Below are 16,512 nucleotides of genomic sequence, written 5' to 3'. Positions count from 1 at the left end.
TTTTATTCATGAGTGTGTGTATATTTGTGTTTTATCGCTGTTGAAGAGTAAATAGCTGTTTTTTGCATTACTTAGGTACTTTTATAAAAAGTGATGCTTCATCGTTACCTTTGCATTTACGTTTTACATAAAGATTTTTTGTGTTAACATTTAACATTTAACTTTTTGCGTGAGTTGACATTTAGTCTAGAACTACAGTAACATCATGTTCACACTCACTCCGGATTCTCTCAACATGAGGACAAGAGAGCTGTCCAGTCAGAGTACATGAGAAGAAAACGTAACTGGAGTTACGTGTTTGAACAAAGTACACTGAGATATTTTCTTATTGATTGGATTGGATATTGAAAAAAAAAAGAGATGTGCACATATAAATCATTTATAATAAATACTTAAATATTCAATTTTTGTTTCAGTTTTTTTGTTGTTGTTGTTGACAGTTTTGGTGTTGATGCATTTCCTGTTTAAACTGTAAGTTTGGGAGAGACTTACTGAAGATTTGTTTTTACTGTAAGTTTGGGAGAGACTTAGTCGTTCTCATTCGTAAAAGCATTTTTTTAGGATGCAAAATTTGTGCATGATTATGTATTTATTTTTGTATGTTCCTGCTTCAACCTGCTAAAAGTTCATTTTCTTGTACATGCAACTGAAAGAAGTCTTTAAATGTGTTGCAGTTGCCATTTCTTGTTGTCTTTCAGTTTCGACTCCCACAGTCTTATCCAGGACTTGCAGGCAGTTGCAATATAATTACAGGGTTTTCTTAATGGAAATTTTAATTTATGCTCAGCTTATGAATATCTGCTGCTCTCTCTCTCTCTCAGTGCAGTAAAACACTCATTGTTATGCTCAGCATCACTGTCGTCATGGCGCCGAAGGGCGTGTTGGGGGCGGAGCTTCCCGGGTCAATGGATGTGAAGGGAGTTTTATCAGGTTCAGCAGTGGCAGCACAGTGTTCTTGATTGGTGCCAACGCAGGCCGCGAATGCCATGGCATGTGCGATGTAGTTCTGCTCGTAAACACCCTGGAAGAGATGAGCCATGGGGCCGCGGGCAAACAGTGCCACATCCTCGCCTCCATGGGTCTCAGAATCCCAGAGGGACGGGTCGCCTGCTGAACGTAGTCCTTATCGGCTTAGAGAGAGAGAGAGAGAGAGAGAAGAGAGAGAGAGAATGAGAATAAACACTCACAACAGCAGCGCTTGCAGTGTGTGAAGCATTGAAATGTCAGTTTCTTACTGGTGTCGACGTTACGGATGTCTGGACGCTTGTTGTTGGTTATTTTGTGTCCCGGTCCGTTTCCGTACATCAGAGTTGTGTAGGGTAACAAGTCCATGGCAAAGATTGGAGACTTTCCTGAGAGATGAAAGTTATAATGAGTAAGGGTGTAAAAAAAATTAAAAAGTTAATTGCAGCTTTTCATCTTACTATTCTACATTTTTCTGCAATTCTGACTTTTTTCCTCATTATTGCGTAATTGAAACTTGCAAAAGCGAGTTATAAAGTCATAATTGCATGATTTAAACTTGCAGTTCTGAGAAATAAAGTCACTATTCTGACTTTTTTTCTCAGAATTGTTTATATCTCGCAATTGTGATTTTTTTTCTCAGAATTGCGAGTTTATATCTCACAATTGTGAGTTATAAAGTCAGAATTGTTAGATATAAACAAAATTGTAAGAATTTTTTTTTTCACTCAGATTTGGACACTATAATTCGCAATTGTGAGTATATATCTCACAATTTTCTCACAATTTTGAGAAAGTCAGAGTTGTGAGAAAAAACGTTATAATTATGAGATATAAATTTGCACTTGTGAGAAAAAGTCTTGCAATTGTGAGTTTATTTCACACAGTTCTGACTTTTTAATTCACAATTACGATTTTGTCACGAAATTCTGACTTTGTTTCTCGCAATTACGAGTTCCACGCAATGTCTTACTTTGTTTCTACGATTTTGTCACGCAATTCTGACTTTGTTTCTCGCAATTGTGAGTTTGTCACGCAATTCTGACTTTGTTTCTCGCGTTTGTGAGTTTGTTATGAATTTGTTTCTTTGTTTTTCGCAATTATCACGCAATTCTGGACTTTGTTTTCTCGCAATTGTGAGTTTGTCACGCAATTCTGATTTAATTTCTCGCAATTGTGAGTTTGTCACGCAATTCTGACTTAATTTCTCGCAATTGTGAGTTTGTCACGCAATTCTGACTTTGTTTCTCGCAATTACGAGATTTGTCTCACGCAATTCTGACTTTTGTTTCTCGCAATTACGAGTTTGTCATTCCCCTGGCTTTGTTTCTGACGGGTTTTGTTTCTCGCAACTTGCGAGTTTTGTCACGCAATTCTGACTTGTTTCTCGCAATTACGAGTTTTGTCACGCAATCTGACTTTGTTTTCTCGCGAATTACGAGTTTGTTTCACGCCAATTCTGACTTTGTTTCTCGCAATTACGAGTTTTGTCACGCAATTCTGACTTTGTTTCTCGCAATTACGAGTTTGTCACGCAATTCTGACTTTGTTTCTCGCAATTGCGAGTTTTTTTAAGGCAATCTGACTTTGTTTTTCTCGCAATTGTGAGTTTGTCACGCAATTCTGACTTTGTTTCTCGCAATTGCGAGTTTATGTCACAATTCTGACTTAATTTCTCGCAATTGTGAGTTTGTCACGCAATTCTGACTTTGTTTCTTTTATTTGTGTTTTTGTTTTGTCGCGATTTTGTGTTTTTTTTTCTCACAATTACGAGTTTATTTCACGCAATTCTGATTTAATTTCTCGCAATTGTGAGTTTGTCACGCAATTCTGACTTTGTTTCTCGCAACTGCGAGTTTATATCACACAATTCTGTTAAAAAGTCAGAATTACAAGATGTAAACTCAAAATTGCAAGAAAAAAGTCAGAATTGTGAGAGTAAAAAGTCACAATTACCATTTACATTTTTTTCTTCTGTGGCGGAAACAGGCTTCCACAGAAAAATACAAACAGAGTTTCTAAATATGTTTCTCAGAGAAGTTAAGTAGTTAAAATAATACTGCATTCACTCGTTACACATGTGCGCCGCACTAAAAGACAGATATGGCCTATTTTCGTTATTAATACTTGTAGTGCACATGCAAACAGAAACATACCCAGAATGCTGTTCCCTCTGAATGGGTAGCCATTGAAAGTAAACGCGTGGGAGTGGTCAGCCGTGACAATTGTCAGAGTCTCCTCCTCATTGGTCAGCTCCAGTCCACGGGCGACAGCGTCGTCAAGGGCAACCGCCTCATGCAGCGCCATGGATGCTCGACTGTCATGGTGTCCCTGATCGATACGACCACCTGTGAAAGGTTACGAAGATCAAATCTGATCGACGAACATGTGAGATTTTAATCTGAGTTTGATTCATCTGACAATGACGCTAAACTACAGATATTGCACCTGGTTTATTAATAGATTCAATTTTCTGATTGATTTGTGAATAGATTTGTGGGTGGATGGACTGATCAGCCATGAACTTGGTCTTTTTGTTGGTTGATTGTTTGGTTCTTTGGTTGATGGATTGCTTGTTTGTAAATTGATTACCTTCGACCAGCAGGAAGAATCCTTTGGGATTTTTCTAGGATCCGAATGGCTTTCTCTGTGGTTTCTGAGATGGGAGGATCCATGCTGGGATCTCTCTCCACATCAAACCGAAGATCACCCGGCTCAAAGAGAGCTAGACAGACAACGTTTCCCCATTTTTATTCCAAACGCCTTTCAAAATCTTAATCAACACCTTGAAACTCAATGCAGCATGAAGCAGGGTTATTATCGTTTACTAAAACCAAAACTAAAGTTAGGGTAATTTTAAATGAAATAAAGATTAAATAAAACAAACAAAAAAAAGTATATATATTATTAAATACATTTTAATTGCTAGGATTTGACGTTAGTGTTATTTTAAGTAAAAAAAATATATAAAATAAAAAATAAATGCAATATATATATTTAATATATATAGAAAATAAAATTTATTAAATAGTGTTTTAATTGCTAGGGTGCTAGGGTTATAATTAGTATTATTTTAATTGAAATAAAAGATTAAATAACAAATAAAAATAAATGTAATAAATATAAATATTAAAAAAATAAATAAAACAAAATAAAATTATTAAAAACATTTTAATTGTTAGAGTTACTGTTATGGTTATTTTAATTGAAATAAAGATTAAATAATATAAATAAAGATTGATGAAAAAATAAGTATTTAAAAATAATATTAGATGAAAACAAAACTAAACAAAAATGAAAAAATGTTTGCCTTGGCTTCTAACTGAAATAAGTTAAAGTTGCTATCTGGAAATAAACTGAACCAAAAATAAATAAAAAATAAATGAAACCTAAATATTAATATTTAAAAAAAAAAAAAAACACAAAAGCATATAATAAAATTACTAAAAATGAAACTAAAATCTAAATTAAAATATAAAAAAGGTTAATTTAAAATATTAATAAAAACTCTAATAGTACATGGATAATACAAACAAATATTGTATGAAGCTCATGAGCTCAGTTGCTCTGGTTTAGAAACATTTTAGTCTGAATGAATGTCTCTCACCCATCAGATAATCTGTCTTTTCAGGGTCCACTGCATCAAAGTCTGTCTTATTCCAGACGTATCTCGCAACCTACGTTTATGAGAAATATTGTGTGTGAAGATGATGCTGAAATGTGTTTTGAATATAGTTTAAAATATGTGCTTCCTTAATTCATTTGGCCTCAAAAATCAGAAAAATTTTCAGCATCTAATCAAGTCCTATATCTTCTGTCATTCTTTCTTGCTAAAAGGAAAGAATATATTTTACAGTAATGAACCAGATGCTCTTCTGGGTTTCCTTACCTTTCCCTCCTTCATGCTCAGCCACTCATTTATGAGGTTTCTGTTGTCTTTTCTCTGTCCTTGTGCTTTCAGGTCTGTGGGATACTCCGGATCGGGAAACCCTTTAGGCGTCATGTACTTCCGACCTCCTCCGATGATCACCTGCACACAAAGTCATCTGTTCGCTCTCGAGTTTTCATCAGGTGAACAAAGACTGAGTGCAAATGATACAAGCACCGTTTACAGATCACACTCAACACCAAGATCAGGATGAGTTTGTTTCTTCATCAGATTTGGAGAAATGTAGCATTGCATCAGTGTCTCAGCAATGGATGCTCTGCAGTGAATGGGAGCCGTCAGAATGAGAGTCCAAACAGCTGATAAAACATCACAATAATCCACAAGTAATCCACAGCACTCCAGTCCATCAGTTAACATCTGGAGAAGACAAAAGATGAAACAAATCCAGCATTAAAATGCTTTTAACTCAAATATGAGTTCATAATCCATAATAACACTTCCTCCAGTGAAAAAGTGTTCTGGTCTGAATCAGGAGAGAAATCTGCACAGATCAAGCAGCATTTAAACAGTCCCATATTTTAACGCTTTGAAGTTAAAATCGTCTTAATGCTGGATGTGTTTCATCTTTTGTCTTCTCCAGATGTTAACTGATGGACTGGAGTGCTGTGGATTCTCAACACATTATGTGATGTTTTTATCAGCTGTTTGGACTCTCATTCTGACGGCACCCATTCACTGCAGAGCATCCATTGCTGAGACACTGATGCAGATGCTACATTTCTACAAACCTGATGAAGAAACAAACTCATCCTAATCTTGGATGATCTGAGGATGAACACATTTTCTTTTTTTTGAGTCAACTATTCCATTGACATAATGGCTATGTTGCACTTCTGATATTAATCGAAGCACTGTCCAGTGTCTCTCTCTCACGTCTATGTCGGTGTTTCGGAGCAGCTGTGAGGCGATATCCATACAGCCTCCTGTGACGGCAGAAGTCGGCAGGTCGGCGTCACTGTACCATGTCCGGCTGGCGCTGTGAGCGTATGAAGCAGCAGGCGTGGCGTGTTGAACACGTGTTGTTGTCACTATGCCCACGGACTTCCCTTAAGAGACACACACACACACACACACACATCAGCAGTGCTCTGGTTTATGCAGTTAATATTTTCATATTATGCACATTTAGGGCCGTCCTTGTGTGGCTTAATTAAAAAAATTTGTTGAAAAAAAGTTAAATTACTAAAATAAATATATTATAAATAAAATAAATAAAGTAAAACTAATTAAACAAATTATTAAAAAGTAAATAAACATATTAAAAAAAGCTAAATTAGAAAAAAAAAACTAAAACTTTAACTACATTTGAAAATAAAAAATATAAAAATCAAAGCGTTAAGCTGCTCATATGAATGATGATCATTGTCACTTACTAGTTACTACACAGTATTTCTAGTATTTCGAAAACTTTAAATATACAGTTAAAAATGCATAAAAAAATACATGCATAAATAAGTTTATATGTAAAAGTAACCACTGAAACGCTTTGTTTTTAAAATTTCCTAGAGCCCCAAAATATGCATGTTACTCATCTAAAATGGACTGAAGAAATGTTTCCATTTTTACAACAATAAATACAACAACAACAACAACAACAACGAATGTGCAAATATTAATATTAAAAATGTTTGAAAAAGTTATTAGCAGTGAAGAATCAGTCAAAAAGACAGTGACTTTCCAAATGTTTTTAAGGTTTTTTTTTTTTGGGCATGTGTGAAATTTTGCTGAATTTCATGATCGTTAAAGTTTGTAAATTAATTAAAATATGATCTTTTTTATCACAAATTTCATCATGTCTTGGCTTTTTGGTTGCAACAACCAACAAAAAAAGTCTAAAATTAGTCTAAATTAAAACACAGTCTAAATTATAAGTCTAAAATTAACGGTGATTACTTTGTTGCAACCGACTGCTAGTAATTATTTGATATGTAGATTATTAATTCAATGCCATCAAGAAAACCAATGATTAATGAAAACTTATTTTTAAAATCTTGAATTATTTCTGTGTGATCATGAATAGAAATGAGGAAGAAGATAAATGAATTAATTTAGCACATTAGATTTATGGATGTCACTTTCACTTTTTTGATGAGCTTCATTTTTGAAGATGGAATAAAGGAGGATGAGATCCATGAAATATTACAAAAAATACAACAACCTCAACTCTCTCTGCTGATAATGATATAAATCAGCCGAACCTCTTTGATTTTGAAGTCTCCCTGAGATTTTTAATTAATATTTCAATAATTTGAAAAAATCTTACATTTGCATGGTTCTTTGATGTAAGTTAGTGATCAAGCAAAGAAAAATTATATATAATTATATATAATACAATATAAAATATTTACATTTTAAAACAGCAATACTAACACACACGCACAGTGTGTTTATGTCAGCACTGTTTATGGCTTGAATAACAGAATGACAGAAGATAATACTGAAAGAGAAGATAAACTCAAGGTAACACTTAGATAAGCTGTTGCGAGCAGAAGGGCAAATGTGAGTGTTTTATGTGTACATGAGGGTTTGTGATCTTCATTATGGCCACATTTGGGTTTGAGTGACACTTTGCTTAACTTAAGAGTGAAATCCTCTGCTTGTGTACCTGCGTCTTTAGCCCATTTGATGTCTGGAGGTGACCTCGTTGCCCTTCTGTGAGCGCACACACACCGTTGCGAGCGGGAGCTGCTTCTCACACCCACAGGTTTCGGTTGGTCTGTACTCCACACAGATACGCTGTAGCCGTCGCTGCACTGTCTGGAATCTGAAAATCCACCGTATACACCTGCAAACACAAATTCACAGTCACTGAAGGGTTAATATTGTTAACTAAAACTAAAAGATTGTTGTTTATTGAACTAAAGCTGAAATATAATAAAATATAAATATTAAGCTGACATTAAACAAAAATCTCCCTTGGCACTTTTCTGAAATAAGTGAAGCACTAAAATATAACTGACAATATACTAAACTAAAAAAATAAATAATAAAAAGATAAGCACAAAAATTTTTCATCCCTTGGCAATTTTCTAAAATTGATCTATATGTTTTATATTATATAATGTTTATTTTATATAAAATAATTTAATTATATAATAATTTAACTATAGTTGAAATGAAATGAAGTTGAAATGCTTATGAAATTATTTTGATTTAGTTGACTTGGTAAATAACTGAAGTCAGTTTAAGTTGAAGCACTAAAATAACTTGCAAGAAATAAAATTACAACAGCAACAAACAGCAACCAAAATCTAATTAAAAAATGACAAAAAAACCCTAATTATTAAAACTCAATATATAACTAAAATGATAATTTTTAAGCAGTTTTATAGCTTTTTTTTTTTAAATGCGAAGTTATTTCAAAATATTACAAGTAATACTAAAATAATAATTTAAAACTAAAAACTATTAAAACATTTATACTAACTGAAACAAGCGCTGAAACCAATGATAATTTCAGCATATTGATGAAATGGAAATACATTAAAACTACTAACACAAAAACTTAAATTAAAGATAAATTAAAACTAATACGGTAATTTATTTAAAAATAAAAAAGCACAAGCACATAACAAAATTACAAAAAATTAAATCAAATTAATTATTAAAAAATTAATTATTATTAATAAAACTATAATAGTATTTAATTATACTTAAATAACTGGTTTGACATCCAAAACACATTCAAAACATGATCTGTTTGAGCAGTTCAACATGTCAACTTCCGACTCAACCAATGGAGTGAGTTTGGGGGCAGGTCTATCTGTTTGACTGACCAATGACAGACTTAAGGAAACTGTTTGTTACCTTAGCGAGACCCACAAACGGGAACGTGTCCATATTCATGACGGTCTCCTCTCCAGAGCGGTTTTGTAACTGACCCTTCAGGATCCGGGCAGCCGTGATGGTGGTAACACCCATACCTGTCCAAAACAGCCCACGTCTCATCAAATGCCCAGGCTGCTCACTGCATATCACCCACCCACAAACGTCTTGAAATGGGCCTATCCGATTGGCTGATGCAAGGTTTGTGGTTTGTGTGCGGAGGCTTAAGACAACACACTAACCAGGAAAAACCATTGTTTATTTTTTTTCATTCAATGGTTCATATATGATTTTGGACTACTTTTTGGTTTCTAGAAGGGCTTCTTTCAGACTAGTGGAAAGAACATCCAACACAACACATTTATGAGTTTAGTTTAATATACTTTATCTATGATTGCGTCTGTAGATGTTCAAGGTACAATAACCTATATCTTTAAAGAGATTTTTCTCCACTTCAGTAACACTTACATACACCAAAACTTAGAGTTTTATTTATATTTATATAAGATTAAAAGAAGTTCTTGATGATTACATACACCAAAACTTAGAGTTTTATTTATATCTATATTCTGAAGGTATTTATAGAAGGGTTTGTTTATATATCATTTGCATTGTTTTATTATTGCATTTTATCTATTTGCGACTATAGATTTCAGTTAAAATCCATATCTTTTCATTTTTTTTTCTCTATTTGTTTGTTTATATATCATTTGCACTGCTTTATTATTGCATTTTATGGATTTACCAAGACAATCTTCCTCGTCAAGAACCTTCTTCTCATCAAGAGCCATTTTCACTTTCTTTAGCTGATTTATGGTTTTATGAAGATTAAAAGAAGTTCTTGATGATTACATACACCTTATATTTGTGTTTTGTTTGTATTTTTTTTAATGGTTTGTTTATATATCATTTGCATTGTTTTATTATTGCATTTTATCTATTTGCGACTATAGATTTCAGTTAAAATCCATATCTTTTCATTTTTTTCTCTATTTCAGCAGCACTTTCAAATTTCAAAAACTTTAAAGCTTTATTCCTATCTATATGGCGTAGGATTGTTACTGAGGGGTTTGTTTTTTATATATATCATTTGATTTTATTCTCGACACTTTATCTATTTATGTTTATAGATTTTAGCTACATATATTTTCTTAAAATGGAGTTTGTGTTCTCCACAGCTCAGTAACCACTTACATATACCAAAAACTTACAGTTTGTATTTATATCTATCTTCGTGAAAGTTTTTATAGAAGGGTTTGTTTTGATAATCATTTGCATGGTTTTATATTGCACTTTATCTATTTGCGTCTATAGATTTCAGTTAAACTCCACATCTTTTTCATTTTTTTTTTTTTCTCTATTTCAGCAGCACTTTCAACACCAAAACTTAAAGTATTTTGATTCCTGTCCTAATTCTGAGGATTTGTCTACTGAGGGGTTTGTTTATATATCATCATGTGATTTTATTATCCCACTTTATCTCTCTTACGTTTTATATATTTCAGTTATATAATATTTTCTTAAAATGAGTTGTGTTCTCCACTTAAGTAACACTTACATACACCAAAACTTAGAGTTTTATTCCTCTCTATATTCTGAAGGTTTTTATCGATGGGTTTGTTCATATATCATTCACACTGATTTATACAACATTTTATTCCTAAAAATGGGTGAAATTTTATATATATTTTTTATTCAATACAGGGAAAGACAACTCTATAAAACTGAAAAAGTATTTCAGTGTTCAGATTTTATTACGATTATATTCTCTGGAAATGGTGTGCAAATTAGTGAAATTTAACTAGTTTAATGCCTCATTTTACAATAGTTAAAAATTACATTTCAGAAAACCTTGTTATACAAAAACAATTGTCTTAATGAACTGTGATTAAGATTGGTGATATCTATTAGTTAACTTTACATAAAATTGTAACCCTTGTTCACCTGTAGTGTCTTGCTTTAATCTTAAGCACTTTGGTTGAAGGTTGTAAAATGGTTCATCTTACCATCTCCCACGAAAACAGCACAAGTTATTTGGCCACATTACTGTTGAGGGGGGGGGGGTTCTGCTGAGAGCCGAAACGGCAGTGTGTTTGTGGAGGCCGAACTCCTCCAGAACTCTGGATTTCGTCCTCTTCAAACTGTGATAAGGACAAACAAATGCTTCACACATTAAGTTTTGTGCTTCACGCTCTCAAACAGTCAGTGTTTTCTCAGCGTTTAACCAAGAACCTTTCTCTCATCAAGAGACAATTTTCACTTCTCTTAGGCCTGATTTATGGTTTTATGAGATTAAAGAAGGTCTTGATGTCATTCTAGCTTCTTCAGGTTTCTGGATTCTTCAAGAGCATCTGATTCACTCTTAACCCAAAAGACTTTCCATCTCCATTGGTCATAGAAGAACCTTAACAAACCACATTATTAAAAGAACCTATGTATTATATATATATATATATAATATATATATATATATATTCATATACACACATATATATATACCAGGTATATACATACATAGATATATATGTATATATACACACACATATATGATATATATATATATATACACATATATATACTATATATATACATATATATATGTATGTAGTATATATATACTATATATATATATATAATGATATATATTATATATATATCTATATATATATATATATATGTATATAATAGTTTAAATATTAAATCTTTTGAAATGCTAATTTCAAAATATTTAACTATTCCATTTTTCACATTTGTTCAGAGGTAAAATTGGTTGCAAATGCTATTCAGCGTTGACTTTAAAAGGTGTCACCAGTTGAAAATCTGCATGGAAAACCCTTTCTGCTTGCTCTACCCTAGAAAATTTTGTTTTTTTAAAAAAAAATTCTTAAGATGTAAAGATGAAATATATTGAATTCACACAACACGAATGAATGGTTAGAGGAAGAATCTCACCTGTTAAAGCTTCAGATATTGTATAATCATTATATAATCTACAGCAACTATAGATGGGAAATCTTGACACGCAGAAATGCATATATACAGCATCACAAGCATGTTTTTCCTTTGGAGTTTCATTCTGCGGTTTTGTGAGATCTCTAATACATCCATAACTTCTCCCACCGACCCAGCAAGTGAGAGATCAAATGCACAGAAATCTTCCTGCTATCTCAGGAACGTCTCTCTGGGAAAACGAGGCCAGTTTGAATGAAAGAGAGCAGCTGTCCTGAAGACAGAAGCGCAGGAAACCCTTCAAAACGACTTGAAAAGGTGACTTGTTGATGTGAAGTGGATCCTCTTGAATGTGGACTGGAGTGGATCAAATTCACCAGCCGCAGGCATTGATTAGAGAAACAGCTCAAAACTCAAACCCACACACTTTCCCAGATAAAAGGCGCTCACCCCACTCTCAGGAGGAGACGGTTCCTCAAACACACGTCTCTATCTGTCTCGAATAACAGCAGCTACAGTACACCCCACAAACTATTTCATAAAAACCCTTAATCATAACAAAACATACTTTGTTTCCACTAAGTTATTATGAAGATGAGAAGCATATGCATGTCTCGATGTATTGTTTTATGTACCTTTATGGCTGCATGTCCTAAATATACAAAATATGTATTTTTATGGTATTGTACACACCACACACACACACCACACACCCACAGCATTACTGGGAAACAGTGTGGTCAACTAATGCATCAAATTCATTAATTACACTAAAATTATTGGTAAATTGGTATTTGTACTATGTACTGTTTTGGAAAGTTTGGGGTCAGTAAAATATTATTAGTATTTTTTAAAGAAGTTGCTCTTCTGCTCACACCAGGGTTACATTTATTTGATCAAAAAATACAGCACAAATACTGATATATTTTTTATAATCTAAAACAGCTGTTTTTTCTATGTGAATATCTGTAAAAGGTACTTTATTTCGTGATGCGCAGCTGTATTTTTCAGCATCAGTACTAAAATTCCCGTCTTCAGTGTCACTATGATCTTCAGAAATCATTCTAATATGATGATTTGCTGCTCAAGAAACATTTGCTGATTTTTCTCAATGTTGAAAACAGTCGTGCTGCAGCAATATTTTTGTTGAAAACTGCTGATGCCCATTTTATTTTTAGGATTCACAGATGAATAGAAGTTTCAAAAGCAACAGGCATTTATTTTAAATAGAAATCTTTAGCCCATTAAAAATGTCCTTACTGTCACTTTGATCGATTTAATGTCGTCCTTGATGAAATAGAAGGTTTAAATTTTCTTAAGGAAAAATAATACAAATCTTACAGACACAAACTGAATGAGGAGCGTGCGTCTCACCTGATCCAGAAGCTCATGCCACAGCAGATAACAGAGGACGGAACACACGCCACAGCAAACATGAACGAGACCACACGCCGAAAAACTACCGTAAGAAACCGCATAAATCAGTTCAGACAGACGACCTCTGACCCCCAGTGATGCAAACACCGTCTCCACCAATCAGCACGCGGATCCCAGACAACTCAAGAGTTCATGGACACTAGAAACACATGCATAAATGATCACTGATAAACACTAACGAGTGACTGTAAAATGTAACGTTGTGTCCTAAGTCACACACCAACCTTCCATAAATCAAGATACTTTTACTTGAGAACTAAAAACAATTTCCTTTTGTCTGAAAGTTAAGTGAGGAAGCGTGCAGTGGGTTTTCCGAAAAAAAAAAAAAACAAACTTTAATGCAAAGGGATAACAAGATTACTTTTCTGAAACCATTGGAGCTATTTTGTTCTCATTTTAGGCAAAAACTCATTTCCCCCCCCCCCCAAAAAAACACTTTATAATCTTAAGTCATTTTCCCTTCTCAAGTAAATGCATCTTGATTAAAGACATTTCTAGATATTCGTACTAAAAAAATAAGCCCAATATACTGAGAAAGTCATGTTTTTGCTGTGCACTCTCACCGCAAATCGTTCAGGGCTTGATTATTATTTATTAGCGGCTGATATGAGAATATTTATGAATCAAGAGTCATAAAAGAAGATTAACAGATATGCGAGGTTCACTTATATAATGCTGATAACACACCTTTATCAAATCAGACCATATTCCACACACTACATAAAGAGCAAAGTATAAAGCGCACACTTTGTGGATCAATCAGAACACAATCTTCACAAACTGTACCTTAATAATGAGGATAAAATAATAACTGATGAGATTATTCCTGTAAACTCTGAGCTATAACAGAACACAGTGTCTCAGATTATTAATGCAGATGTTTTCAAACCCATTCAGCTCGAGAACAAAATCTAGAAAAATCTTTTCAAACATTTTGTGTATGTATTAGAAGGATAGTTCACATAAAGTACTTTTTTTTTTTTTTTTTTTTTGTAACCGGGCAAGTATATGGAAGTTCAATGGATATACCAAAGATTCTTCAAAACCTTTTCTTTTGTGTTCAGCAGAAAATATCTTGAGGGTGAGTAAAACATGATAATTAAAATTAAAGTTTTTGGGTGAACTGTTCCTTTAAGAAATGGAACAAAAGGTAACAACACATTTTTGTCAATTTTTTCATTGCAATGTTCTTTATTATCTTTTTCCAGTTTCAAATGTGAAAAGAGGCATTGATTTTTCTTAATTAAATACTTAAAGCAAAAAAAAAAAAAAAAAAAAAAAGAGAGAAATTTTACATAATTTAATTAAACTATAATCAATAACTAGACGGGAGGATAATTAACAAGCCAGGTGGTTAAACCGCAAAAAGGAAAAAAATAAATACAAAAAAAAAAAAAAAAAAAATTATACATGGCATTAAATTTAGCATTTTTTCTTATTATTAAAAAAAAAAAAAAAAACAAAAAAAAAAAAAAAAAACAAACAACAAACAAACATGTATTTTACATGTCGCTCTCGAGGGAGCTGAAAGGCATGTAGTATTCGTACTCTCTCATTCTCCAGTTATTTTTTTTTTTGCTGAAAGTTAAACGTATTTCTATATATATATTTTCCAAGTCGTTATAATGATTTGTTTTGTAAAGTTCACAACAGGTGGCAAAAGAGCACGTCCCAAAAGTGCTCCTCGTCACCCTCTTTACTTCTCAAGCCTTTATTTTTCTCTGTGAAGTGTTGATGTGAACCGTACGTCAGCTCGGGCCGGCAGAAGCGTCTCGGCAGCAGCAGCAGCAGCAAAAAGGTCAAAGTTTAACATCTCTAGTTCATCGCACAGAGCTGCAACCAAACACCAGAAAAACCGCAGCTCTGAAAGGGGCGATGATTGATGTGCATTTTTTTGTTTTCTGTCATTAAAACAAATTAGAAAAAAAAGAGCTCGTAACACTCAACCTTGAACTAAACGAAATCCAAAATTGAAGAAAACGAAAAAAAAAAAATCCTCCTCATTACAGCAACACACACACGATCAGCCGGCTCCACGCAAAACCACATCAGCGCCGACGAATAATAAACCGATATATATTCTGTTTAGGAAGAAAAATAGAACTCTGAGCAGCGTTCTGTCACCAGGAAGTGACATCATAAATGAGTGATGATGTCATCGACGTCCCTCTCCATGGCGGCGGGAGCAGGAAACAGGAAAGTGAAGTAGCAATGCTAACGGCCCAAAAACTCAGCTCTAAACTGAGGAAGATCATATATACAAAGGCTTGTTATCCTCTCAATACTTTATTTGTTTCAGTTTTAACGTCTTTTGTTTTTTTCTTCGCCGCAAACGGTGGGGCAAAACAAAAAGTGTAAAAAGATGTTGAAACTCTCCAAAACAATGTGTTCATTCTTTCTTTCTTTTTTATTTCTTTCCAAAATATAGTTTTTCCTTGTCCTCAAGTCAATCATCTCTGCAGTGGGTGTGGCCTAAGCTCTAGCTGTTGTCTGATTCGTCCTCGGCTCAACGCAGCCAGGTGAAGAAGGCGGTGACGGATTTGAGGGCCACGCCCTTGCCTTGCGTCTCAGCGGGATCTTTGCTGGACTCCCAGCGATTAAAAGCCCTCCTCTTTGATGACGTCATCGTGTATAAGACATCAAAAGAACATGCGCAGAAGATCTGCAGAGAGAAGAGAGCCGATGTTACTGAGGAATGAGGAAGCACGGCTGCACACGCACACACAACACACACACACACACACACACACCCACACACGGTACACACACACACACGCACACGCACACGCACGCCCGCACACGCACACTCACACTCTCTCACACTCTCTCTCACACCACACACACAACACACACACACACACACACGCACAGCACACAAAACACACACACTCACACACACTCACACACTCACACACACCCTCACACACACACACACACACTCACACACACACTCTCACAAACACACACACACACACACACACACACACCCCAACCACACACTCACACACACACACACACACACCACACACACACCACACACACTCTCTCCTCTCCCTCTGCTCTCTCTCACACACACTCACACAACAGATTACTCTCTCTCTCACACACTCGCACACACACAGCACACACACACACACACACTCTCTCTCTCTCTCTCTCTCACACACACACACAACACACACACACACAACCACACACACACACACACTCACACACTCACTCGGCTTGGCTGCTTTTTCCAAGCTGCAATCATCAGACTCATGTAAGGCGTAGACGCCGCGGCGACTGCAGCTCCTTCTGCTCGTTGTTAATATGTAGCGCTGCAGCAGCTTGGCCCTGGTCTGGGTCACATTTCGAGTAGCGTCTACTTTATATGGATTCTCACCTTG

General features: G+C 34.5%; 1 pseudogene; it reads right to left on the bottom strand.

Moving 5' to 3' along the window:
* Positions 1-654: 654 nt before the first annotated feature.
* On the bottom strand, positions 655-10,791 carry LOC122147744 (annotated as a pseudogene).
* Positions 10,792-16,512: the final 5,721 nt, after the last annotated feature.

The sequence above is a fragment of the Cyprinus carpio genome, chromosome A15 (assembly GCF_018340385.1).
Source record: "Cyprinus carpio isolate SPL01 chromosome A15, ASM1834038v1, whole genome shotgun sequence".
Classification (NCBI taxonomy): domain Eukaryota; kingdom Metazoa; phylum Chordata; class Actinopteri; order Cypriniformes; family Cyprinidae; genus Cyprinus; species Cyprinus carpio.
The sequence above is the reverse complement of the archived record's forward strand: the minus strand, read 5'-3'. Positions and strand labels throughout refer to the sequence as shown.